A 27,325-nucleotide genomic window follows, 5' to 3' on the forward strand; every position below is an offset into this window, starting at 1 on the left:
GGGAATCAATGATCATAAGACCGTTACGACATCACTCAATACGGCTGTAAATAAAAATATAAAGAAAGATATGAAGATATTTCTGGATAGCAAGAGCGTGAAGAAACGTATTTCAGATTAAAATGAAACTGTATGGCTCCAGAGACCTTTTCAAGTCTCAAACATCTGTGTTGTATATATGCAGATTGAAATGACGAATGAAAATTTATACCAAGGCTGAGGTTCGAACCCAAGTCTTGTGCTCACTAGGCAGATGCGCTAACCACTACGCCACCCTGGCACAGTGCTTTTGCATAACTGCACAGCCTACCCTACCATGCCTCCCTCCTCAAACCTAATTCCCATTCACGACTGAGGTGTGACGCGTTTTAGGGTGGACCATACAGTTATGCAAAGTCTCTGTGCCGGCTTGGAATAGTGGTTAGTGCACCTGCCTAGTGAGCAAGAGACCCGAGTTTGAATCCCAGTCTTGGAACAAATTTTCATTCGTCGCCTCATTCTAAATATATACATCACAGATGTCTGAGACTTGAAAGGGTCTCTGGAACAGTATGGTTTCATACAGTATGGTTCATCCTACGCCAGGATTTCAGGTAGGATCCTTTATTTCATTCGATGGTGAGGTGCTATTCCAATACAGTTGGATAGCCTTTGCAATGCTGTTTTAGTTTAGTAGGAAATACTAAGTGGGCTGAGGCATGAACGGGAATTTGGATTCAGGGGGAGGGGCGGCGTGCTAGGGTAGTCTGTGTAGTTGTGCAAAAAAATTCTCTTCTCCAGCACTGACACCGTTGATTACCAACAGAAAAAGTTCAAGAGCATTGTAAAATACACCTCAGACAGACAGGTGCCAACTAATGTTTTGAGCAATGGGAAACACCCACGCGTTAGAAAGCTGCTACGAAAGCAAACGGAGCTTTGCTGCAAATTTAAACGTAGCCGTAACACCTAACGATGCGAAAATTAGTGTAACGAGAGCCAAGAGCGACGTTTTCAACCAACTACAAAGTAATATCCTGTCTGCAGACTTGACACAAAATCCTAAGAAGTTCTCTCTTATGTTAAATCAGTAAATGGACTGAACCTATCTGTTCAGACATTTTGTGACCGTAATGGCATCGAAATGCAGGACGACACAGAGAAGCCGAAATATAAAGGTATTTTTCCAAAACGGTTTTACTGACGAAGATCGCATTGTAGTTCTTCCTTTGAATCGTTATACGGTAGTCAAATTGACAGGTACCGAAATAAGTGACCAAGAGACAGAAAAGCAACTGAAATCACTCGTCATAGGAAAGACAGGATACCACTTAGATTCTACACAGAGTATGCAAAAGAACTTGTACTTCTTCTTGCATCAGTGTCTGTAGCTCGCGGGAGGAGTGATCTTAACGGTTTGAAAACAGCGCAGGTCGTTCTGATTTTCAAGAAGGTTCGTCCAACCGACCCACAAAACCATACGCCTTTATCTCTGACGTCGGTCTACTGTATAATGCTGGAGCAGTTTTCATACTCGCGTATTATGATCCTTCTGAAGCCGAAAATCTGCTCCGTAGGAGTCACCATGGGATCACAAAATGAAACGCAGCTCGCATTGTTCGTTCACAAGACACAGAAGGAATTAATATAGGCGCCCAGATTGATGACGTATCTCTTGACTTGCGGAAGGCGTTCGACACATTTCCAAGTTGCCGCTGATGAACAAAATACGAGCGTAAGGAATATCAGACTAGCTGCGTGACCGAAAAGTTTCTTGCAAACAGAGTACAGCACGTCATTCTCACAGGACAGGAATCTTCAGACATAAAAGTAACTTCGGGAGTACCCCAAGGGAGAGCCCGCCCGGTTAGTCCAGTGGTCTAACGCACGGCTTTCCGGGCGGGAAGGAGCGCCTGGTCCCCGGCACGAATCCGCCCGGCGGATTTGTGTCGAGGTCCGGTGAGCCGGCCAGTCTGTGGATGGTTTTAGGCGGTTTTCCATCTGCCTCGGCGAATGCGGGCTGGTTCCCCTTATTCCGCCGCAGTTACACTATGTCGGCGATTGCTGCGCAAACAAGTTCTCCACTACGCGTACACCACCATTACTCTACCACGCAAACGTAGGGGCTAGACTCGTCTGGTGTGAGACGTTCCCTGGGAGGTCCACCGGGGACCGAACCGCACAATAACCCTGGGTTCGGTGTGGGGCGGCAGAGGGGTGAAGTGGACTGCGGTAGTCGTCCTGTGGTTGTGGACGACTGCGGCTGCGGCGGGGACGGAGCCTCTCCGTCGTTTCTAGGTCCCCGGTTAACATACAATACAATACCCCAAGGGAGTGTTATTAGACAATTATTTTACGCAGTATACACTCTTAGACATCGGGGACTGGAATCTTAGTGACTGGGATAGAACTGTCTTCAGTTATGAGTCCCGCTTCGAACTGAGCCCAAGTGACCAGCGAAGAAGTGTCTGGAGACGCTCGGAACAGCAGCGGGATAACAACCTGGCTGCTGCTAGCCATACGGCTCGAACAACCACGTGTGATGCTCTGGGATGTCATTTCTTTTCATAGCGGGACAGCTTTGGTTGTCATCTGTGGCACCCTTACAGCACGGCGGCTATATTCTACGCCCCGTTTTGTTGCCCTACATTGAAAGTCGCCTTCGGCTTACATTTCAGCAAGATGATGCCCGCCCACACACAGCGCTAGTTTCTACTGCTTGTCTTCGCGCTTGCCAAACGCTACTATGGCCAGCAAGGCCGCCGCATCTATCCCCAGTTGAGAACGTTTGGAACATTATGGGCAGCGCTTTCCAACCAGCTCTAAATGTTAACAAACTAACGTGCCAACTGGACGGTAAGTGCCGCGACATCCCTCAGGAGTCCACCTAACAACTCTATCAATCAGCGCCAAACCGAATAACTGCTTGCATAACGGCCAGAGGTGGACCACCCGTTACTGACTTGCTCAAATAGTGAAGCGCTTTCTCTTCACTAAATCATCCATTTTGTTCCGAAATTGTAATTATTTGTTTGTAGGTACTTGTACTAGTACATCACAACCACCAATTTCCGTCCCATTCGGATAATTCCTTCATAGTGCGTTGCTTTCTTTTTTTTTTGCCTTTTTTTTCATTGAGTGTATGTAAATGACCAAGTGGATTACGTCGGAAGTTCCATAAACTTTTTGGTGAATGATGCTATTGTATACAGAGAATTCACAACGCTAAAAAATTGTAGTAAAATGCAGCAAGACCTGGACAGGATCGATGTTTGGTACAGGGAGTGGCAGCTGACCCTCAACACAAATAAATGTAATCTATCGCATATAATAAGCAGAAACATCCGTTAATGTACGATTAGACGATTTCATACATCCAGTAAATATTTCGTGGTTTGCGTACGGAGCGATATAGGTCGGCCGCGGTGACCGAGCGGTTCTAGGCGCTTCAGTCCGGAACAGCACGACTGCTATGGTCGCAGATTCGAATCCTGCCTCGGGCATGGATGTGTTTGATGTCCTTAGTTTAGTTATGTTTAAGTAGTTCTACGTTCTAGGGGACTGATGACCTCAGATGGTAAGTGGCTCTCAGCACTATGGGACTTAACATCTGTGGTCATCAGTCCCCTAGAACTTAGAACTACTTAAACCTAACTAACCTAAGGTCATCACACAACACCCAGTCATCACGAGGCAGAGAAAATCCCTGACCCCGCCGGAAATCGAACCCGGGAACCCGGGCGTGTCAGATGGTAAGTCCCATAGTGGTCAGAGCCATTTCCATTTAAAGTGGAATGAACACATAAACCTAAGGCAGATGTCAGACTGAGATTTACTGGAAGAATGCACAGGAATCCCTACGAAGGAGCTGGCTTAGAAATGCCTCGTTCGACTGTATCTTAATTGAGACTCTTGCCATATAGGATTGGCAGAGGAAACAGAGAAGGCATAAAGAAAAGCAGCGCGTTTTTTCACACGTTAGCTTCATAATTGTCTAAGCGTCACGAAAATGCTGATAAAGCTTCAGTGGCAGACTTTGGGAGAAAGAATTGGACATCAGGGTATGGTCTACTGTTAAACTTCCGAGAGTATACATTCTTAGAAGAGTGAACCAATATACTGCTTCCTCTCATGTATATCTCGTGGAGAGACCATGAACATGTAATTAGAGAGATTCGAGCTCACACGGAGGTTTACCAAAAACATTCTTCCACCGCACTGTCGCGGCTGAAGCAGGAAAACGGGCAAAATGACAATGGTATACAAAGTACCCTCCGCCACAACACACACTGTTTGTGGCTTGCGGAGTAGAGATGCACATCCAACCATTTATAATATCTCTTAACGACTTGAAAAATTCCTTCTGCACAAAACTGCCGCCTGAGAGTGCTGCCGCTTCGGACAGCGTCTTGAAGTTTTTCGCCGGAGTCAGAGAGCTTTGGAAGTCAAGCCTGGGCTATATACAGAACAGATGCTCAGAAGTGCTTGTGTCCTCAAATTTTCATGTAAAAAATACGATACCGATAGTTGTGAGATGCATCGTCTGCTTCGAATGGCTCATCTCAGCTTCCTTACTATCTTACATTGCATTTTTGAACTGTTCTTTCACGTTCATAAAATCTACGAATAAAATTCCTTTGCTGTCTGAAAAAACCGGTAGGGATGCATTTTTTGATTTGCTGGGTGAGGCGATACGGCCACACATCACTGACTCAGTTTTGTAGTTCTTCAGTATCTTCAGGACGTTACTAGCTGACTGTAGTCGTATTGCTATTTGTTTTTGCTACTTCCTCATGTGTCCCACACTTAATGTTAGCCTACACAATTTCAGAACCGTCTTTTTCGTACGTTACATTGTTTACTATCCTTCTTGAAACTCAACAGCGTGCAACAGTGCTTGCAACAGATTAGAAAGAATAAGAATGGGAAAAAAGGGCACTTTGAGTATGAGAAATAGGTCTGGACGATTCAGAGCGGTCCAGTTTGCGTATCTATAGTTCATCAATAAATTTTTAACCACACATCAGAACAAAAGTTACTAGCTGACAAATCCGGCAGTGTCCGGGTATTAATTTTGCCAATTTTCTATTAGAAATAAGAAAAAAAATGAACTGCGTTTGTATAATATCGAAAAATTTTCATTTCTACGAATTCGCGAAAGAACCTTTGAAATAATGAAACAGTCGTACAAAGATCCCGGAGAGTTTCTGTACGCTGGGCGCAGCTGCTTCGCGTGTCTACAACGTCGCTATTAGAATGAGATTTTCACTCTGCAGCGGAGTGTGCGCTGAAAAGAAACTTCCTGGCAGATTAAAACTGTGTGCCGGACCGAGACTCGAACTCGGGAACTTTGCCTTTCGCAGGCAAGTGCTCTACCACTGGAAGGAAGGAGACGATGTACTGGCGGAAGTAAAGCTGTGAGGATTGGTCGGTAGTCGTACTTGGGTAGCTCATTGGCAGAGCACGTGGCCGCGAAAGGCAAAGGCCCCGAGTTCGAGTCTCGGTCCGGCACACAGTTTTAATCTGTCAGGAAATTTCAGCGTCGCAATTGTTTTCGCCTACAGCCGTTTACCGCGTCTCAGTTGAAAGCTGTCAAAAGCGTTGTCATGTGTTAGGGTGTTCCTTACGTTGACTCCATTGTAGGAGTGTCTTAGTAGTAAAGTACAGGTGTATTAAAATTTCATGCATAATGCGACATTTTTTCACGCATCTCAGTATTTATGACGTCATATCTCTTTAACTACGTGTCGTACAATGACATATTCGTGCACGTAGATTCAGTGGCATATGTGGATACTGTCTGCGAAATATGTTGAGCATAAAATTAGAAGCAAAGAAGTTATAAATTTAAACGTCATACTTGATGCGGCAGTTATTCACGCATCTCACTGTTTATGTCGTCATATCTCCTGAACTGTGATAGGCAAGTGGTTCTTACCTCCACAACGATTATTACCTGACAATAAGGGTTACGTGTACCAAGTTTGCTTGAAATCGGTACAGTGATTTAGGAGGCGTTGTGGAACATACACACATCCATTTTTATAATATGTACAAATATAATAAAAACAAGCTTCAAAATTGCCGTTAAAGGTTACGCAGTGGTTGAAAGACCTATCTTTCATTATTCAGGAACACTTACAAAAACTGGTATGCTCAGAAAACGTTTTTTTTTTATTAGAAACCCAGTAAATGGCAGTCTGTGAAACAATTAGTGAAGGAGGTGACGCGCGCGCTTCGCTGAAAAGTGATAGAGATCTAAAATGATAGTTACCCTGATCTTGGTGGAATTCAGAGGAACGTACAGCTGGAAGACTAAGGGTCTGCTTTAAGGGAACGGATCCAATTATGGATACTTTCATACCTTTGACTTATAATAGGAATTGCAAGGAGAGGGGTTGAGCTTGACTTAACAGCACCCTCAGATAAAAATGCAAATAAAGGATGGAATGTTTAACCAATCGTCACCGGCAATACCTGTGGGAGAGGAGGAGGGAGAGAGAGTATTTTGAGCTTTTGATTGTATACAACTATTTCTAATGAGTCTAGAAAATCAATAAGCTAGCTTCTTACCAGCATGATTAATGGATTTCCAGATAATTTGCACTGCCTGACAAAAAACGTGTACCATCCAGAAGGGAACGAGGAAACGAAATGAAACTTCATGGTGATTAGAAAATGCAGTCAAATTTACAAAGAACTTGGTAGTATGAGCCCACTTAACAGTGTGACGTTTTATTCCCTCCCCCCCTCCTCCCCCTGGTTTGGATGTATGCTATGATTCGGTTAGGAAGGGTATCATAAAGCCGTTGTATCATCTCCTGATGCAAGCTGGCCCACAACTATTGTAAGTGATCCTTGATTTCCTGGAACAGAATAGACCTCCCAGCTGGTCCCACACATATTATACTGGAGAGAGATCTGGAGATCTTGCTGGCAACTAGACTACCACAACATCAAGCGCGCAGCTCACAGACACAAGTACCATACGTGGACAAGTATCTTCCTACTGAAAAATGCCACCACCATACTTTCGCATGAGAGGTAACACATGGGGATGCAAGGTATACGTGACGTATCGTTCCGCGGTCAGAGTTTCCTCAATCACTACCAGCCGTGCCGTGAAGTCATACCCTATGGCTCCCCACACTATGGTGCCAGGAGTAACAAGCTGTGCCTCTCCAAAACACTGGAAGAATGGAACCTCTTTCCAGGAAGTATGAGGCCTGTTTCCAGGTCGGTTGAACACAATGTGCCGTCATTCATCAGCACCCAATGCTTCCTGATCACGGCAACAAGTTGCCGTTTGTGTTGTGGTGTTAACGGGAGCCTACCCACAGGATGGTGATTCCCCACTCCAGAGACCGATGGTGCTAGAGTCCATTACTTGGATAGCAGGCGCAGGTGTAAAGGAGTCACGATATACTTGGTGCACATCATCATCAGATATGGTCGACTGCAATCTTGACGTCGAGTATCCCTCTCACACATTCCCAACCACACCAACATCAGGCCACTGTTACATCCGGATGCACCACAAATAGGGATATTGCACGAACAGCCCACCCGCCCAGATGGACGCCCACAATAAAGCCCCTTTCAAACTCTTTAAGGCGCAGATAGCACTGTCTCACTCGAGTACGACGCATCTTTGTGCTGCCCTTCACAGTGATCGCTCAACACCTGACGCTGTTCACGCCTCTTATATACCTACAAGGCCTGGGTACAACACTAAACACGAACAACACTAATGCACTCTGGCGGCCGTTCTTCCTAACACAGAGAATTGCAAGTGTAGTCATACACATATCCACCAAGGCTGTGTATGTGTACGAAGTTACACTACTGAGATCCGATCACATCTTCTGGGTGCTTCAGCTTTCTATCAGGCACTGTATATCAGGATGACCGGCGGTGACTGGAGCGCTAGTCCATTCGATTACGAAAGAAGTGCCTTTACCAATGTGCCACCTCGCTCGACCTGAGTTACTGGGTTATCTTTAAATGCGAACATTTTTAGGTTAGGCTTTACCGTGACTGTTACTGACATTAAATGAAACAAGTTTACTGTTACCAGTCACCGTTTTATTTTTATTTTTTCATTTTTTCCATGACGCGTTTCGAAGGTTTAAACCTCCATCATCGGGTGGATTTACATTAGTTAGTATTACATATGTGTGTGTGTTGTGTTACGATTTTGGAGGAACCTGTGGCACTGCCTCCAGTGGTCACAGGTTCCTCCAAAATCGTAACACAACACGCACACATATGTAATACTAACTAATGTAAATCCACCCGATGATGGAGGTCTAAACCTTCGAAACGCGTCGCGGAAAAAATAAAAATAAAACGGTGACTGGTAACAGTAAACTTGTTGTTGCATTTAATTACTGGGTTATGTTGTGTACAAAGTGCTTCACAGAACGTGAACACCACTAATATTTTATACAAGGCGCGGTGAAGATAAAGAGTACGTATTCTAAAAGTATACTTTCTGTGTAGTGTTAAAGTCATGGTTTTCAACTGTTTGGAACAGTAGAGCTTTCAAAGCGATAAGAACATATACATATTACAGTAGTATTGCGCACACAAAATATAAAAAGGGCAGTGGGGCAGTCATTTGCACTCAGGTGATTCCTGTGAAAAGGTTTCCGACGTGATCATGGCCGCACGATGGGAATCAACATACTTCGAGCATAGAACGGTAGTTGAAGCTAGACGCGTGGTACACATCATTTCGGAAATCGTCAGGGAATTCAGTATTCCGATATCCACAGCGCCAAGATCGCGCCGAAAACAACAAATTTCAGGCATTACATTTCGATACGGACAACGTAGTGGCCGGCGATCTTGACTTAACGACCGAAAGCGGCAGCGTTTGTGTAGAGTTGTCACTGCTAACAGACAAGCGGCAACACTGCGTGAAATAACGGTAGAAATCAATGTGGGACGTACGACGAACGTATCCGTTAGCACATTAGGGCGAAATTTGGCGTTAATGGGCTACGGCAGCAGACGACCGTATCTGTTGCACCCTAGACGACTGGAAAACTGTGGCCTAGTTAGAGGAGTCCCTGTTTCAGCTGGTAAAAGCTGACGGTAGGTTTCGAGTGTATCGCAGACCCCACGAAGCCATCGACCCAAGTTGTCAACGAGGCAAGCTGGTGGTGGCTCCATAATGGCGTGGGCTGTGTTTACATGGAATGGACTGTGTCCCCTGGTCCAACTCAATCGATCACTGCTTGAAGTAGTTATGTTCGGCTACTTGGAGACCATTTGCAGCCACTCAAGGTCTTCATGTTCCCAAACAACGATGTCATGTTACCGAGCCACAATTGTTCGCAAGTGTTTGAAGAACATTTTGGACAGTTCGAGGAAATAATTTGGCCACCCAGATCGCCCGACATGAATCCCATGAACAGTTATGGGATGATATAATCGAGACGTCAGTTCTTGCACAAAATTCTGCACCACAACCATTTCGCAGTTACAGACGGCTATAGAGGCAGCATGGCTCAATGTTTTAGCTGGAGCCTTCCAACGACTTGTTGAGTCCATGTCATGTAGAGTTTCTGCACTACGCCCAAGTATCCCATGATTTTTGTCATCTCAGTGTAGAGTGCAATGATGCACCGCTTGTTATTGTTTACAGCCAAATTTTTCGCACAAACAGGGAGGCAATGTTATAATAATAGCAGCAAGATGTCTGACTGCGCAACTTATCCGATGTTTATGAAAAGTGAAGGAGCAGAACTCTGGCGGCTGTCTTCGCCTTAACGTTTAACACGTCGCCCAGCAATTATCATTTCAAACGATGTAAAGCGTAATATTATTGTAATTTCATTTTTCAGAATTGTCCAATACCATTAAAGCTGTACGTTGTTCCAGTTAAAATAGTCATGTTGCGAAAATAATCTTTGCTTCCCGTTCTATCTCACTCTAAAAATCATTGACTGGCGATCTGGATCTGTTGACATGCCACATTATCACCCCAAAACATCGCATCGTTGGTACCTATGTGAAGTTGGGTTGTTTGGGGGAAAAGACCAAACAGCGAGGTCATCGGTCTCATCGGATTAGGGAAGGACGGGGAAGGAAGTCGGCCGTGCCCTTTCAAAGGAACCATCCCGGCATTTGCCTGGAGCGATTTAGGGAAATCACGGAAAACGTAAGTCAGGGTGGCCGGGCGCGGGATTGAACCGTCGTTCTCCCTAATGCGAGCCACCTCGCTCGGTCTATGTGAAGTATATGAATATCCTGAACGTAGCGAATTGCATCCATCAGTTGATTCAGTTAAGCGAGAGGATGCAGGATGTCGCATGGAAACATGCAGCGTGATCATTTGCTATTGCGTGACGCACAACGCCTTGCGCCATATTGCTTCATATGGTATTATTCAGTCTCGACCCCTACTTACAGCTCACATTAGCTAAAAACGCGCTTCATTAAACACTTTTTCAGCTACTGAAGCTGAAACTTCCTCAAAGCTCAAAAACGGTGCACTGAACTGTGAATCGAACGCCGACCTCGGCCATTCGTAGCCAGTTATCTATCGACTAGACTGGTAGGCACGATCAGAGCTCACACGCAGGTTCTATCGGCATCTTAGGTGCTGAGTTCGATCACGCCTCAGAACATAGTTTTCAAATCTATATGAGCAAGATAAACCGGTACCAGTTGCAGGTTGGCTTCTGGGGGCAAAAAATATGAGTTTCAATATTTCATATTATTATTGCCCGAATTAAAAAAATTAAAATACCGCATCATCTACTCATTAAGGTGTATAATCTTCCATTACACGTTGAACACAGTAATACATGTATTGAAATTAGAAACTGTGTATTGCCGGCCACTGTGGCCGAGAGATTCTAGGCGCTTCAGTCTTGAACCGAGCGACCGCTAGGGTCGCAGGTTCGAATCCTGCCTCGGGCATGGATGTGTGATATCCTTAGGTTAGTTAGGTTTAAGTAGTTCTGAGTTCTACGGGTCTGATGACTTCAGATGTTAAGTTGTTAAGTCCCATAGTGCTCAGAGTCATTTGAACCATTTGAAACTGAGTATTGTCCTAAGGCTTGTAACACACGGCGCGCAAATACTCGGGCAATATTCATCCAGTATTTGAGAACGACAGCACATAGCGACTTCCAACATACTTATTTCAAACCTTTACGAAACTTTTACTTGTTGATATACTACGTCCCCACCCCCCCACCCCCCCCCCCCCCCCCCCTCCACCCGGTCCGCACCACAGTAAACGAAGAAAGGAAAATGTTTATCGCTTACCAGATTTTCGCTATACAGACAGCGTCAGGCATGACGTTTTTAATTTATTACTTCTCTAGTACTAATTTTTTTCGCACCATACTTTGCAGACAGTATTCACGTATGGCACTGAATGTATCTGAAAACTATACCACTGTGAAACATACACCGAGGTGACAAAAGTCAAGGGTAAACCTCCTGATATCGTGTTGGACACCTTTTGCATGGGGTAGAACTGCAACGCGTCATGGCATGGACTCAACAAATCGTTGCGAGTCTCCTGCAGAAATATTGAGCCATGATGCCTCTACAGCCGTCCATAAGTGCGAGAGTGTTTTGGTGCAGGATTTTGTGCACTAACTGACCTCTCGATTATGCCCCTAACGTTCGATAAGATTCCTGTGAGACAACCTGGGTGGCCAAATCACTCGCTTGAATTGTCCAGAATATTGTTCACACCAATCGCAAAGAACTGTAGATAGTGACATGGCGCACTATCATGCATCGTTGTTTGGGAACATCAAGTCCATAAATGGCTGCAAATGCTCTCCAAGTAGCTGAACATAAACATTTCCGGCCAATGATCGGTTCAATTGGACCAAAGGGCCCAGTTCATGCCATGTAAACACAGCCCCTACCATTATGGAGCCACTACCAGCTTGCACAGTGTCCTGTTGACAACTTTGGTCCTTGGTTTTGTGGGGCCTGCTACACAGTCAAGCCCCACAATGAGCTCTTACCAACTGAAGTCGGGATTCGTCTGACCAGGCCACGGTTTTTCAGTGGCCTAGGGTCCAACAAATATGTCACGAGTCAGGAGAGGCTCTACAGGCGATGTCGTGCTGTTAGGAAAGGCACTCGTGCCAGTCGTCTGCTGCCATAGCCCATTAACGCCAAATATCGCCGCACTGAACTAACGGATACGTTCGTCGTACGTCCTGCATTGATTTCCGCTGTTACCTCAGTGTACAGTTCAGGAGGTATCACGTCATAATGAGCGACATACGCGGCAAACTAGCTCTAGGTGAAAACAGAGCGCAAATTACCCAGGAAATACTTATACAGTGTTTGATGATGTGAGTACTTAGCGACTTCCAACAAACTTTAAACGTAATTTCAGATCTTTTTTAAATTTTTTCTCGCTTAGACGCTTAATGCCATACATCGAGCATATTAACTCATTTGTAAAGTAATCCAAAGTCTGAAGGTGTTTTATACACGGGAGTTCGATCTTTTAAAGAACTAGAGGCTCTCTGGTGTCAACAGTGCACACTCCTCTTTTGAATGAGAAGTGCAGTATCTGATGACACTGTTAGCGCTCTCCAAAGAGGTGCTGGTTGCTGGTGCGCGCTAGCGGCAGTGTACTTGCGAGTTTTTGCTGCGTCACTGCATTGCTCTCATCGACACGTCCCTCGTTTACTGTGGATATAATCTGGGCCAGTCTTGCTGGGCCGTTAGCACGGGCAATCCACCTCCGACTCAGGCGCTGTGGTCACGGTCGGTGAGTAGACAAGATCGGCCACTACGCTGTCCAAAATGGGAATTGGAGCCTTCGTGCAGGTACTCTGCTTTTGACACTGTACACCAAGGAGAGCTGAATGTCAGGAGAACTTACGAAATCGAATGTTCCATACGCTACACAGAAACTTTCTGTAAAACTTACTCTCCCACATGTCATAATCACATTAAGAAACAAAAAGAATGTTTCATTCTGCAGCAGAGAGCGCTGATTCGAGACTTCAGACAAACAGCTTTTCGCGAACAACATTTTTACCGACTGACGCAACCAGGCACATTTTCACGACCCGTTATGCCTGGATGGCTCAGTCGGTAAGAAAATAACCACGAAAAAGAAGTTACCGAGCTCGAATCAGGTTAGAAAACATTTCGCAGCCCGCCCAACAGTCTAACTGAAGGAAGATCCTAATTATAAACTCTTGACGCAATGAGAGTGCCTCCACTAATACCTTGACTTTTGACACTTGCTTTGCTATATTCTGGCTCCCATCCATACTGCACCTTTGTCGCACATAGAACCTAGGGACACCAAAGTTACAGAAATCATGACACACGAAGAAGCGTTGAAGCTATCCCGTACGCAGTCTAGAAACTTTAACGAGAGGGGAGATAAACGGTCAAGAAGATCGGGTGTAAGAGAAAGGATGAGTGAAGACCCCGTATTCGCTGGTAGCGTCTGTGTACCATCATGCTGAGTATCATCTACAGGTCATAATCACTTACCGCTATAGGCTCTAAGGGTTGTAAAGGGAACTCAGTACATAAAGCTTTTATAAGGAACCCACGTCCGAAAATGTACGGTTTGCATGTACAATAAGTTTGAAGATCGGATCACTTTCAAATGTTGCGCTTCTCAGTAGGCACACAGCGAAAACAATGAGCTCTGATCTGTGTGCTAGGAGCCATTCTTTCGAGTGTTCGTCGTTGGATTCTCTTCTACGTAACGTCTGACATTCTCTTCAAAGTCGAGAGTACGGCGCCTCCGTGGAGCACAACAGTTAACCCTCCCAGTGGCGAACGTACCATCCTCTCGCAGGTGACGACAGCGCGCTCTTCTCAATTTGGGTGTGAACACTGATATGGGACATTTGAAAGCAATACGATCTGCAAACGAATTTAATTCCCAAACCCTACATTTCCAGACGTGACCCCTTGGCATAACTTCATCTACTACGTTCCTTCTACAACCTCTACAGGCCTGTAACAGGAATTGAGGGACGCCTTGAATACATTGTTTTCAACAAGTCCAACTGATGTTTCTGCGACAGGTTGTTCCTTCCGCCTTGTCATTCACACTGAGCCAGGTAGTGCACTGGTCACAAGACTCTCTGCGGGTAGAATAGGGCTGAAATCTCGTTAACTAATCCAATTAAGGATTTTCGTAATTTTCGTAACTTTAACCTGCCGAATGACATGATAGTTAAATTTTAAGAAGATCAGCGTCATGTCTAATGAACTCACCTTCAATGAGAAGATAAACTGTGAAATGGTTTCCTTCCGTACGTCGCACAAATACACGGAAAGGAACTTGATTATATTCTGACAAATCAAATAGACTGAAAATCTGTTTTAGCGTGCAAGCTGTTTCATTTTAAAATGTGCGCTGAATTCCACGATAATTTGAAAGTATTCATTAAGTTGACGGGGGAGAAAACTGTCTATGATGATAAGACAGGTAATTATTCTTGAATGTCACCTGGTACAAGTTGTGATCGACAGAGTTGCCTTAGTTCAAATGCATGTGAAATCTTATGGGACTTAACTGCTAAGGTCATCAGTCCCTAAGCTTACACACTACTTAACCTAAATTATCCTAAGGACAAACACAAACACCCACGCCCGAGGGAGGACGCGAACCTCCGCCGGGATCAGCCGCACAGTCCATGTCTGCAGCGCCTTAGACCGCTCCGCTAATCCCGCGCGGCAGAGTTCCCTTAGTTCCGGCCACACACTTGAAGTCGTATCGCCTCATCGCCACATAAAAATATTGTGTGTGTTTTATTCATTGATGATATTTTATATTTTGGAGAATACAATAACCGCTCACTACGTCGGTCGCAAAATCTATGGACAGATTCAAAGGCCTTCAACTTGGTAAAAACTTGCTGTAGCCAAGATATACTTATTTAGTTCTGACATTTATTTATTTCGACAACCAGATTCGACAGGCTTTGCTGTCATCTTCTGCTCTTCAAAAACTTTTGCTATGAAAGGTGTTCATTTTGAGTTGGAACCAAATAAAACAGATCGCTCCGTTTCATTTTTCAACATGAGAAAGTTCAGTTAGGGCTTCCATTTATTGGCGATTATGCCTATGAGCACGTAATAAAGGAAACTAACGGTTAATTTGGAAAGAGAACACAGTTAAGAGAGCAGAAAAAAGGCCTTAATGTTTGCCGACGACGTAATTCTTCCAGAGCTGAACGTAGTGTACAGTGTCCTGGGATGAGATTATTACCTGAATAACAAAGTAAGAGAAACAAGACCTATGGGATGTGGTCGAATTACGACAAAGGATGATATACTGGAGATGGTACATGAGTTTTGCTATTTGGGCAGCAAAACATCTGACAACAGACGAAGTAAAAAGGTATAAAATGTATATTTGCAACACCAAGAAAAGCTTCTCTCAGAAAGAGGAACTTATTCATATCGAATATTTAAGTGTAACATCTTTTCCGAAAATGTCTGAGTGGAGGATAGCCTCATATTGAAGTGAAATGGTTCAAATGGCTCTAAGCACTATGGGACTTAATATCTGAGGTCATCAGTCCTCTAGACTTAGAACTACTTTAACTAACCTAAGGGCATCACACACATCCATGTCGAAGCAGGATTCGAACCTGCGACCGTAGCAGCAGATGACGTTACCGGACTGAAGCGCCTAGAACCGCTCGGCCACAGCGGCCGGCTCATATTGAAGTGAAGTGTAGACAGTGAACAGTGCAGACAGAAGATAATAGAAACTTTTTGAAATGTGGTGTTATAGACGGATGCTAAAGATTAGATGGGTCGATCGAATAACTGATGATGAGGTACTAACAAAAAGTCGAAATGGAGAGGACAGAGTGTTAAGGACAACTTGACTAAAAGAAGAAATCGGCTGATGAGACAAATTCTGAGACATTAAGGGACAGTTAATTCGGCTATGGAGGGGAATGTGAGGAGTAAATATTGCAGAGGCAGATGAAAGGCTTGACTTAAGTACGTTCACTTTGATATAGGTTGCAGTAGTTACGCAGAGATTAAGAAGCTCGTACAGGATGGACTTGAACGGAAAGCTCCATCAAACCATTCTTCACACTAAAGGCAAATACAACAAGAACTACATCAAGCAGGCATGACAACAGCCATTGAAGGTATTCAGAGACGCACTGCTAGGATCGTGACGAGTCGGTGTAGCCCATCTCACTCAGTATAACGGGGATGCTCGTGGAAGTTAAATGGGTATCTTTGGAAGGAGGACGATGTCGTTATGGCGAAACTCCGTTGCGTAAATTTAGCACACCGGTATTCGAGGAAGACTGTTTGACTGTTACACTATCACAACCGCACAAGAGGCGTTCTATAATTAATGCAACACATTTCTTATCGGAATGGAGGTTGGTTTTATTCGGGATTACAATATAACATTTTATTCTCCTCTCTTTTGTCTACAAAACACTATTTTTCAGCATACTGTCCGTTCAATGCGACGGTCTTCCGCCACTTTACTGGGAGGGCCTGTATGGTACCAGTGTACTGATCGACGTCGGGCCAACGTCTTGCTGCATCAATAAACTCGCAATCATCCACGTACTGCTCACCGTGGAGTGCATCATTCATTGGGCCAAACAGATGGAAGCTGGAAGCTGCAAGATCGACGTTGGACACCTTTGAGAACCCCAACTGGTGACCGAGTGTGTCAGCACTACCAACAGAGACGTCCAGTTGTGCAGCGAGGTGTCTCCTTTGTGCTCCGTCTACCACGTAGAATCAGAGTGTAGCGTCCGCAGGTTCCAACATTGCGGGAGTCACAGCAGTGTGCGGCCGGTCGGCACGGTGGAGATTAGATAGGTTCGCGCGACCTTGTTACGATGGACGCAGACGCTTCGCTCAACTACTTACCCTTCTTTTTTTCATACCAGGTCTCCGTAGAAATTGTGTAAGTGTCTATGAATACCCGCGATGCTCTCTGCTTGTAACCCTCATCCGTTACAGACCCCATTTTGAAGGTTACTTATAGCATCGTCACCTATCGGAACTTAATGAAACTACAGGCGCCGAAGCGACAGTATTCCACAATGTCCCATAAAAAAATCTGCAATTTTCAACCGAAGCTGGCCGAGAAAAGAAATGTGTTTCATTACTTACTGAACGCCCCGTGTATTATGACCCATTAAAATATAAGTAGATGTAGATTTTGTGGGACAGTGACAGTCCACGATCTCGGTGCAGGGCTAAGCGGGTACGAAGTTTTAGGGCCCGTTTGCAAAAGCAGACGGCATAGTGCACACGGACTACGTCATGTTTTTGAAGGCTGTTCTTATCAGCTGGTATTGTCAGCGCTCTGAACAGCACTACGTCGCAGGTGGGCGTAGCAAAGACTCGCGTCACTCTCATTAGACGACGACAGCTGGTATCTCTCCATGAAACCATTCTTGAGCGAATTTTCCTACCAAGAGTGGTTGGTTGCCGCTATGTCCCCGCTCACGCTGCAAAAAAGCAATGTGTCTGCCTGTTCTGAAGAAGGAAACTTTCGCGGTGTGAAAATTTTGTTAATTTCAAGGAAAAAGCATACTCCATCCTTATCAGACTTAAGAACAGAGTTTTTTATTTGTTTAAAAACATTGTAGTTGTGCAAGTCATGAATTTTTAAGAGGATAAAATTTAAAGTGATTAGCTATCGAAGCAACGCCACTAATAAGTAGTCAATGCTTCCTGATCACAGCACCATCTAAAAGAAGCCGTTTGTGCTGTGGTGTTGGCGGCAGCCTACGCATGGAACGGTAATTCCGTGGTCAGGCTACTGCTAATCTCCGGTCAATGGTGCGGGAAGTTTCAAGGAGTCCGTTATTTGTTCTCGGATGGCAGGCACAGGCGACGTTTATACAACCGCCGATTGTGTATAAATGTACAAAATTACATTCTCGTCCGACCATGGTTTCCCGGCGCTTACCTATTTGTCAGGCAATGTACATAAGAGCTTACAAAATTATTGAATTAAAACCTTGTACGAGAAAAAGTTTAATTTGAACTCTTAAATAAGACTTGCTGCCAGTGAAGCATTGCTTCTGTACTGGTAAATGGTTTGTTTTAACTGGTTCCTTTTCAATTTCGTTAACGACAAATGCTCCAAAATCTGAAGCTTTGTCCTGCAGATTTTGAGTTTTATTTGTAAAAACGATGTTTCCCGATGTAATATTTGTTACCTTTTTGGTGCAACTGCTGAGCATGCGAGATGATCACTTTAAATCTACTTACGAAAATACTAGGTATTTGAGGTCACTGCCGTAAAAGGTACCACGAGATCTATCGCTGTCGCTGTTAATAAATGGCAGCAGCAAGCAAACGGATTTATCCTCGCCACAATACGTGTTATTCGACACGTTTGGTTCACATGTTTCTTTGCTGAGGGTTAGAGATTTTGGTTGAAGCTAGTGCTGTATCTTAGCAAAAGACGAGACAGTTACCGTCGCTTGTTCAACAGAAACGGCTGACAACAAGTATACTACAGCGGTCAGTGTGTGAGCAGCAGCGAGATGAACCCAAAATGGAGCCCGCCGGCAAACTTGCCATACTTGTCCCATTTATACACACATTATCGTCGCATCACACTGCCTAACTTCCCCTTATCTTTTTCTACGCAGACTTCCACTCGACACAGGCGACTACTAGACTCCTATACTTATAGTCTAATTTTTCGCTGCTCTGCAGGAGCACAGCAAACTTTTTCGTACACCACTGCTTACTGTTTATTTGTATACTTCTAAGAAATGTCGCCAATATTGCTACTAGTTTGTCTTCGACTTACACTTTTTTCTTTTCCTCTGTACTCAATTGTATATGTATAACTCTATCTAATTAATTTGCTGTGTATCTATATATTGTGTAAGAGTGATGAAGGAATAGTGATGGAGTTTTTTGTTGAATCGGTGGGGGAGGGAGAAGCAAAGATGAGTGGAGGTAAGTGCATAGTAGTGACATATGCTTAATTACAGGCAGCTCATGGTGCTTTACTTCAATAAAGCGAAACGCATCTGATAAGAAATACACGCATTTTCTCGTAGTTGTAACGATGGAACAAAATACCCTCAGCGACTGCCTATGCCTTCACAGCCCTTTGACATTCTTTCGTTTTACAGAGCCCGCAGTGAATTACCGTTAAAAGCACATTCTCTCATCATTCCCTAACTCGAGTGGATGTGATGGCTGGCAGATTATAATAAATTGCGTGATAGGTCCCAAGTCTTACCTCAATTGAAACCTTCATCCCTCTTTACTAGGTTCCTGAGATCTCTGTTTCAGTAGACTCCTTAATTACGCCGTCCCAGAACCCTTGGTCCTGTACCATGAGACTAATCTCATCGTACTTCACTTCATGATTACATTCGTCAACTGATTGTTTTAGACATGTGTGTTACTGATATTACTTGCAGCTCTCCTCGTTTGTTCTAATAGAATAGCTTTCTTTAAGTGGTTACATACAGCCGATAAATACTTGGAAAAAATCATTTTTTGGGCAAACAACTGTACAGTTTTTTTACTCTACCGGTTTCGGCACAGGCTACTATTTCCACAGGAGATAACAATGTACATCAACTAGTCAAAAATACATCTCTGCCAAATATGGCAACATCAATTGACAATTCGTCACGTTTTATACTTGATGCCCCGTATTTGGCAGGGATGTGTTTTTGTCCAATAACTGAGGTACAGTTATATATCATGTGAAGATAGCAACCAGTACCAAAGCCGGTAGTGAATAAACGAATTGTAGAGCCGTCAGCACAAAAAATAATTTTTTTCCAAATGTTCTAATAGTCAGCTCCTCGTGCCACATTCGCATGGAACGCTATACACACCCGGGTTTGGGAGACATAGATCGTCTTTAACATTTCGTAGTCCTTTTTGAAGGGAGTAAATACATTGGATGCCATGTTTCCTTAGCACTCCACCGGTGTTCCCGGATATTGGGCCCGTGTAAGGTACATAAGCGATTCTTTGCTTCTATTTTTCTGATTCAGTTTCTACCTCAATCTCAAGCGTTGTTGATTTTGATTGCAACGCACGGTCAATCTGACTGTCTGACAACGCATTGCTTTGGAACACTATTTGTTGGTGTTGGAATTCGTCAGCGAGGCGCTCCTTGTCTGAAGCGCTGAGTGAACGTGCGTTTCACGTAACATAAGTACGGACTCGGAAAAACAAAATAGCGTCAAAGGGCGCAGAGGGCCTCTGGAATCGAACTTACGCTGGAAGGCCACCTGCCTGGTGCTGATACCGGGGTCAGCTTCAAGTGGGCGTACCGCTCTTAGAACGCATTTCCGGCCGTATGGCCATTTGACGTTTTTTGCCTCTTATCCTCCTAGGAATCATTTTCCTGCAGTTAGTCCCCATTTAGCAAAATCACCCTGTACAGCTTGTAGTCGGGTAGCATAATAGCAGCGCGGGCGTGTGTGTGTGTGTGTGTGTGTGTGTGTGTGTGTGTGTAGACATGACTGGAGCGAGAGAGAAAGAAAGACACACACAAGAGAGAGAGAGAGAGAGAGAGAGAGAGAGAGAGAGAGACAGAGAGAGAGAGAGAGATGCAAATGGCGAATTACTCGCTTGACTCCTTCCTCTTGACACCGCGAGAGTTTCCTGCCAATGGTGGACTACGTTTTGTGACGAAACCCCATTTTTAAAGTAAATCTTACACTTCCCTCCGAACTACAAAAACAGTGAACTTCTTCCTTCTATTTTTCCTTTTTCACATCTATGATCCGACAGTCATGTCATTTCTTCTTTGGTCACTACGAGGGTAGTTCTGAAAGTAATGCCTTCTATTCTCTCATGGAAACTACAGCGGCTACATAAACCACAACAGCACAGCTAAATAGAGCAATATTTCAGCTACAGATGTCATTTTCCCACATAGTCACCACACGTTATGCACTATTGCCAAAGATGAACCACAGCCTGCACGCCGCGCTTGTGAAAGTCGGAATCAGCTGAGGCCAACCCCTTCCTTACAGCTTTGACAACAGCGTCCGAGTCTTGAAAATGTTCGCCATGTAGTCCATCTTTCAGAGGCCCATAGAGATGGAAGTCTGAAGGCGCTAAATCGGGACTGTACGTTGGATGTGGTAAGACAGTCCAGGCGAATTTTCCAATGAGTTACACGGTCGCGAAACTGGTGTGGGGTCTGGCATTATCATGTTGCAGGTGAAAGTTGGTCTTCTTCTCTGGCCTTACTCTGGAAATTAGGGCTTTCAGCTTAGTGAGTGTCGTCTTGTAGCGTGCTGAACTGACAGTTTCTCCAGGCTCCAGGGCATCCAAAAGAACCGCACACTGGCTATCCCAGAAGACAGTCCTCATCACTTTGCGTGAAGACGGCTGTGTCTTGAATTTCTTCTTTGCTCGAGAATTCATACGTCGCCATTTCATGAACTGTCTTTTGGATTCCGACTCGTAGTTGGGGCACCACGTCTCATCTCTGATGATGCTATTCAGAAAATTATCATCTTCAGCTTCGTATTAATCCAGCAGATCCCGACAAATTTCCATTCGATATGTTTTTTGTTCTTCTGTAAGCATCCGCGGGACCCATCTCGTACAGACTTTGCGATATCCAAAATGTTCCAACATTGTTTGCAAGACGCTGCAGACGACATTCAGCTTTGCAAACAATTCTCTGGTCGTTATCCGCCGATCAGCACGGATGAGTTGATCAAGATGCTCTTCATTGAGAGAGATGACAGCTGTGCTGGGTCGACCGGGCCGTGGCTTGTCATGCACACGCTTTCCACCATCTTAAAAATGCCGTGCCCGTCGCCTCACTTCGCTCACGTCTATTGCATCGTCTCCATAGACCTTTAGGAAGCGTCGATGGATTTCAACCGGTGCAATTTCTTCAGCAGTGAGGAATTCAGTCACACATCGCTGTTTTATACTGGCGTCCATGTCAGACTCCATTTTGGAACACACTCTGCTGTGCGACAACAACAGCAGAACAACGGAACCACGTGCAAATGAAAGCACTACACCAACGACATCTGGCGCGGACATCCAGAGTCATCACGAAAAAATCTGAGGCATTACTTTCGGAACGACCCTCGTAACATCCTCAATATGCCAGTACTTGCGTGCTAATTATGCTTCGGTGCCGTTCCTGACTAAAGCTGATTCCAGGGTTACTCAAGGTTGAAAAGCGAATCAGATCCACTATTCCTCGGTTTCAGTTTAGAACATGATCCCCCTTTACATGGTCAAGACGATTATTTCAAGTTTATCACTACGATATGTTAAAATGTAAACAATTTTACGACATTTTGATCGAATGTGATTAGAACGTAGCCTGTTAATGAGCATTTACCGAGACAAAGAGCCTAGATGCACCACGAGTGTTCAAAGAAGGCGTAGCCTTCCCGCCAAGGAAATAGCGTAGAAGTCGTTCGTAGAATCCAGTCATCTGTTATATCAGCCGTTTGTACAATCATGATGAAACAATTGAAGAGTCTACGTTTACGAGGTATATTTCTTTTTTATTTTCGATCGACCACAGAAATGAGGGACATTCATGGTTCGGCGACAGGTTCGAATAAAGCCACTGCCGATTTCCGTTGTGCTCCCGATTTTCAAGTGCTCTTAAACCATGTCGCTGCACATTTTCCTGCACTTTTGCGCTCATCCGCTAGAGACTTGCGATGGATTCGACGCTGGTTCCTAGGCAAGATCAATCGGAGCAAGCCAAAATCCACAGTCGCTTTCGATCTGTGTACAATTAATTGGTTTTCGATTCCTCTCAGCACGCCGCCTCTTGGTTAGCCGGTCCTGTTATGAACTTGATCCAAATTTAAAAATCATCGCGATGACAGAGTTTACAGGAAGAAAAAGATTATTCCTATTCGATAACAAATATCAAAGCGTTTAATTCTTTAAACGAAATAAATCTAACATATAAATAAAGGAAAGTTTGTATCTCTAAAGGTGATTTAAATGCTACATTATTATTTTGGATACGAGAAAACATAAACTACAGTGAAAAAACTGCGATGTCCGCGCTGAGTAAGGGTTGTATTTCATGTAAGATTTCACATGGTAAATGGAAAACATTAATTTGAATTCATTGCAGGAAGAAACAGTCGCTTTACCTTTTTTGTCTTACTCACCAAAGCAACACGTTTGTACTCACACAGCTGCGATGTTGCACAGACAAATTATGATACCCTGACTCTAACAACAGCGCTGCTATTTCAGACAAAAGTGAAGAGTTAAGCACTTCTCTGCGGTAGTGATAAAGCACTAATATGGTAACAACGAAAAGCTTTAGAAAAGCAAACAGATCAGCAAACAATCTGCAAATTAGAGCTGGAAAACAATTATTAGCAGTATCTGACTCATACACAACTGTGTACAAAGATATTTTTTGGTGCTGATCGCAAGTGCGTGTTTTCTGTAGAAAACGAGAATTTCGTTTTACTTCAGCCCTTCTTTCCCCGCAACAGTGCACAGTCGTTTTTATTCCGGGTTTGCGCTTATTTTATATCTGACGCCACATGTCGCCAATCTAAAAATTCTCTCTCTCCTTCTCCACTGTTACATATTCTGCCACTGCATCGTCTCCAGTGTTTCTTGCTATTCTTATAGCGTATGCTCAGGCACGTTTATGTACTTCATGTCTCATCCACGCATTTGTCGCAGTGTAGTACTACATACAATGAGGTGACAAAAGTCATGGGGTAGCGATATGCACATATGCTGAAGGCGGTAGTATCGCGAACACACGGTATAAAATGGCGGTACGTTGTCGAAGCTGTATTCAGGTGACTCCTGTGAAAAAGTTTCCGACGTGATTATGTCCGCAGGAAGGGAATTAACTGACTTTGAACGCGGAATAGGTAGTTGGAGCAAGACGCATGGGACATTCCATCTTGGTAAGCGTTAGGGAATTCAGTATTCCGAGATCCACAGCGTCAAGAGTGTGCCGAGTCTACCAAATTTCGGGTATTACATCTCACCACGGACAACGCATTGACCGACGGCCTTCACTTAATGATTGGTAGCAGCGGCGTTTTCTCAGAGTTGCTAGTGCTAACAGACAAGCAACACTGGGTGAAATAGCCGCAGAAATGAATGTGGGACGTACGACGAACGTACCCGTTCGAACATTGCCGCTGGGGGGGTGGGGAGAATTTGGCGTTAATGGCAGCAAACGACCGACCGGAGCGCCTTTCCTAACAGCACGACATAGCCTGCAGCGCCTCTCCTGGGTTTGTGACGATATAGGTGGACACTACACGACTGGAAAACATTGGCCTGGTTAGATGAGTCCCGATTGCAGACGGTAAAAGCTGAAAAGCTGATGGTAGGGTTCGAGTGTGGAGCAGACCTCACAAAGCCATGGACCCAAGTTGTCAACAAGGCACGGTGCAAGCCGGTGGTGGCTCTGTAATGGTGTGGACTGTGTTTACACTGAATGGATACCATTTGCAGCCATTCATGAACTTTACGTTTCCTAACAACGATGGAATTTTTATGGACGACAACGCGCCATGTCACCGGGTCACAAATGTTAGGGATTGGTTTGAAGAACACTCCAGATAATAAGAGCGAATGATTTGGCCACCCTATCACCGAACATGAATCCCGTCGAACATTTATGGAGCATAATCGAGAGGTCAGTTCGTGTACAAAATCCTGCACCGGCAACACTTTCGCAATTATGAATGGCTAAAGAGGCAGCATGGCTCAATATTTTTTAAGGGAACTTCGAATGACTTGTCGAGCCCATGCCACGTCGAGATGCCGCACTATGCTGGGCAAAAGGAGGTCCGTCGCGTTATTAGCAGGTATTCCATGACTTTTGACCTGCCGACCGGAGTGGCCGAGCGGTTCTAGGCTCTACAGTCTGGAACCGCGCGATGGCTGCGGTCGCAGGTTCGAATCCTGCCTCGGGCATGGGTGTGTGTGCTGTCTTTAGGTTAGTTAGGTTTAAGTAGTTCTAAGTTCTAGGGGACTGATGACCTCAGAAGTTAAGTCCCATAGTGCTCAGAGCCATTTGAACCATTTGAACTTGGAATCACAACCTACGACACCACGCGCACTTACTGTCTCATCAAATGGTTCAAGTTTCCATATCCTCACTGCAATTGTGAAGCAAATCTGACCACAGCTACCCCAGAGGGATCTAATATAAACGAGCCATTTGTAATAATTTTTATGGTTCAAAATTAATTTAAATGCACTGTGGTTATCCTTTTACATAATCACTCATTTTCCGATACCGTTCAGCCATCGGCAGACCAATTTTTGACGCACCTTCAAACGAAGTAGGAGGACGTGACTGACGGTAACTTCCTATCAGCTGCGTTGGTCGTAAAGACTTTTCCACCAAGAGCTTCACTAAGAGTTTCAAGCATGGGGATGTCGCACAGCGACAAATGTGGCCTCTTGGCAAGTTTGCTTTCTTTGATTCTGGGTTGCAATGATGGACCTAAGTCTTACAATATGTGTAGCGTTTTGTCAAAAAAAAATTATAATAATAAATCACCTTAGTCCCTGTACCATGTGAGAAGCGTGTGAGAAATTAACAACTAGGCTCTTCATTCAGCAACTTGCGAAGGACCTAAACTTTTCAAATTCCCAATTCACTCCAAGTGACTGACTGCATACTTCCAAAGCTTACTTGAAGCTTCTGAGTGATTTAAAGCACAGTTAGGTGCCGACTACCTTAGACAAGTTAACGAACAGCATCGATATGCTGAGCTGCGGTGCTGGTGCGGGGATGGCGCAAATTGGTTATGTTTCCAACAAGCTCTCGCCCTTTCTTGAAGCTCTTATACCAATGGCAGAAGTAAAGCTGTGAGGACGGGACGTGAGTCGTGCTTGGGTAGCTCAGATGGTAGAGCACTTCCCCGCGAAAGCCAAAGGTCCCGAGTTCGAGTCTCTGTCTGGCACACAGTTTTAATCTGCCAGAAAGTTTCTTATTCCAATGCTTCACACGAAGCCAAGAAAGGGTTTCACCATCGAAATGTCCAAGCGAACGGCGACGAATTTTAGCAGTATTTACGTGCTCGTTCGCAAGAAACTAGGAGCACCGTACAAACAATTAGTCACCTCCAGGAGATATGATAATACAGCGTAACACTGCCTATAGCCTTCATAATGGTCCCATTTTGCGAGGAAGTGGATTCACAGGTGTATTCACGTATGCGATATCCAGATCAAGCAACTCACTGATGATTAGATCCTGTAGAGCTACCAGACTGCAGGGATGTTCATTTCTACCTTTCATCCGTTGGTGAAAACAGGTCCCAGACATTTTCTGTAGGATTAAGACCACATAATTTAGCGGGCCAGTAGACGTAAGATAGGCAGATTCACTGTTCGAACTCCTATCGTCCAGTACTACTTTTGTGAGCACGAAAATGATTTTTCGCGTCTCCGCTGGCACCGAAGTCACCAGGTCTCAATATTACTGACCCTTTCTGATCTACTTTGGAGAGAAGGGTGCGTGATCCTCTATCATAGTTACCTGAATGCGTCACTATTTTCCAAGAAGAATAGTATAAGATTATCTTCAAATCCATACAGCACCTGTATTTACCCATTCCGAGGCGACTGAAAGCTGTTTTGAATGCTACAGGTTTTACTACACCACCGAGCGGTCTAACGCGCTGCAGTCATGGACTGTGCGGTTAATCCCGGCGGAGGTTCGAGTCCTCCCTCGGGCATGGGTGTGTGTGTTTGTCCTCAGGATAATTTAGGTTAAGTAGTGTGTAAGCTTAGGGACTGATGACCTTAGCAGTCAAGTCCCATAAGATTTCACACACATTTGAACATTTGAACTGCACCATATCAGGCATGGTAATACGTTGTGTTTTAGGTGTCGCCATTTTTTGTTATCCCTGTATACTGCAAGGAATTCCCCATGCCAGATATAGGAGATGGATATGACTGCCATTTGCCAGCAGTTTTAGCAAATAATCTCAGCCGATAGTTGATCTATCACATAGGTAATAATAACGTCAGTCATTCAAGCACTGACCAGTTCAGCATGATGGTGATGAGATGTCTAGTTGGGGCATTTTGTCATTTTCTTAGGTCTTTCTTCTTATCACTTATATCAGAGTTTGGTCCACCAGATGTATCTAGTAAGCCATACGACACATAAATAACTTTGCGTTCTGGAGGCGATAGTTCTCCTCAGTTAGGCGTGTCTGTAACCCAGTGGCCGTAACGAGGTGCGCGGCGTGGAGGCCACGTGTGGGGGTCTCGCTGCCTCCGGCTATCGCTGCCTTATCCACCACGCAAAGCCACGCGGCCGCGCCGGTTTCGCCAGCACAGCACGCGCGCCTTGCAGTCAATGGAGCTGAGGGCCGGC

General features: G+C 44.6%; 1 protein-coding gene and 1 non-coding gene across 6 annotated transcripts in view; both read right to left on the reverse strand.

Moving 5' to 3' along the window:
* The window catches only part of LOC124619560 (RNA-binding protein fusilli), a 775,817-nt gene that overhangs the window by 736,944 nt on the left and 11,548 nt on the right, over window positions 1–27,325 (reverse strand). The gene's annotated exons all lie outside the window — the stretch shown is intronic.
* On the reverse strand, window positions 209–280 carry Trnat-agu. Its single transcript has one exon. It is a non-coding gene; the product is annotated as a tRNA-Thr (tRNA).

This window comes from Schistocerca americana, chromosome 6 (genome assembly GCF_021461395.2).
Source record: "Schistocerca americana isolate TAMUIC-IGC-003095 chromosome 6, iqSchAmer2.1, whole genome shotgun sequence".
Lineage (NCBI taxonomy): Eukaryota > Metazoa > Arthropoda > Insecta > Orthoptera > Acrididae > Schistocerca > Schistocerca americana.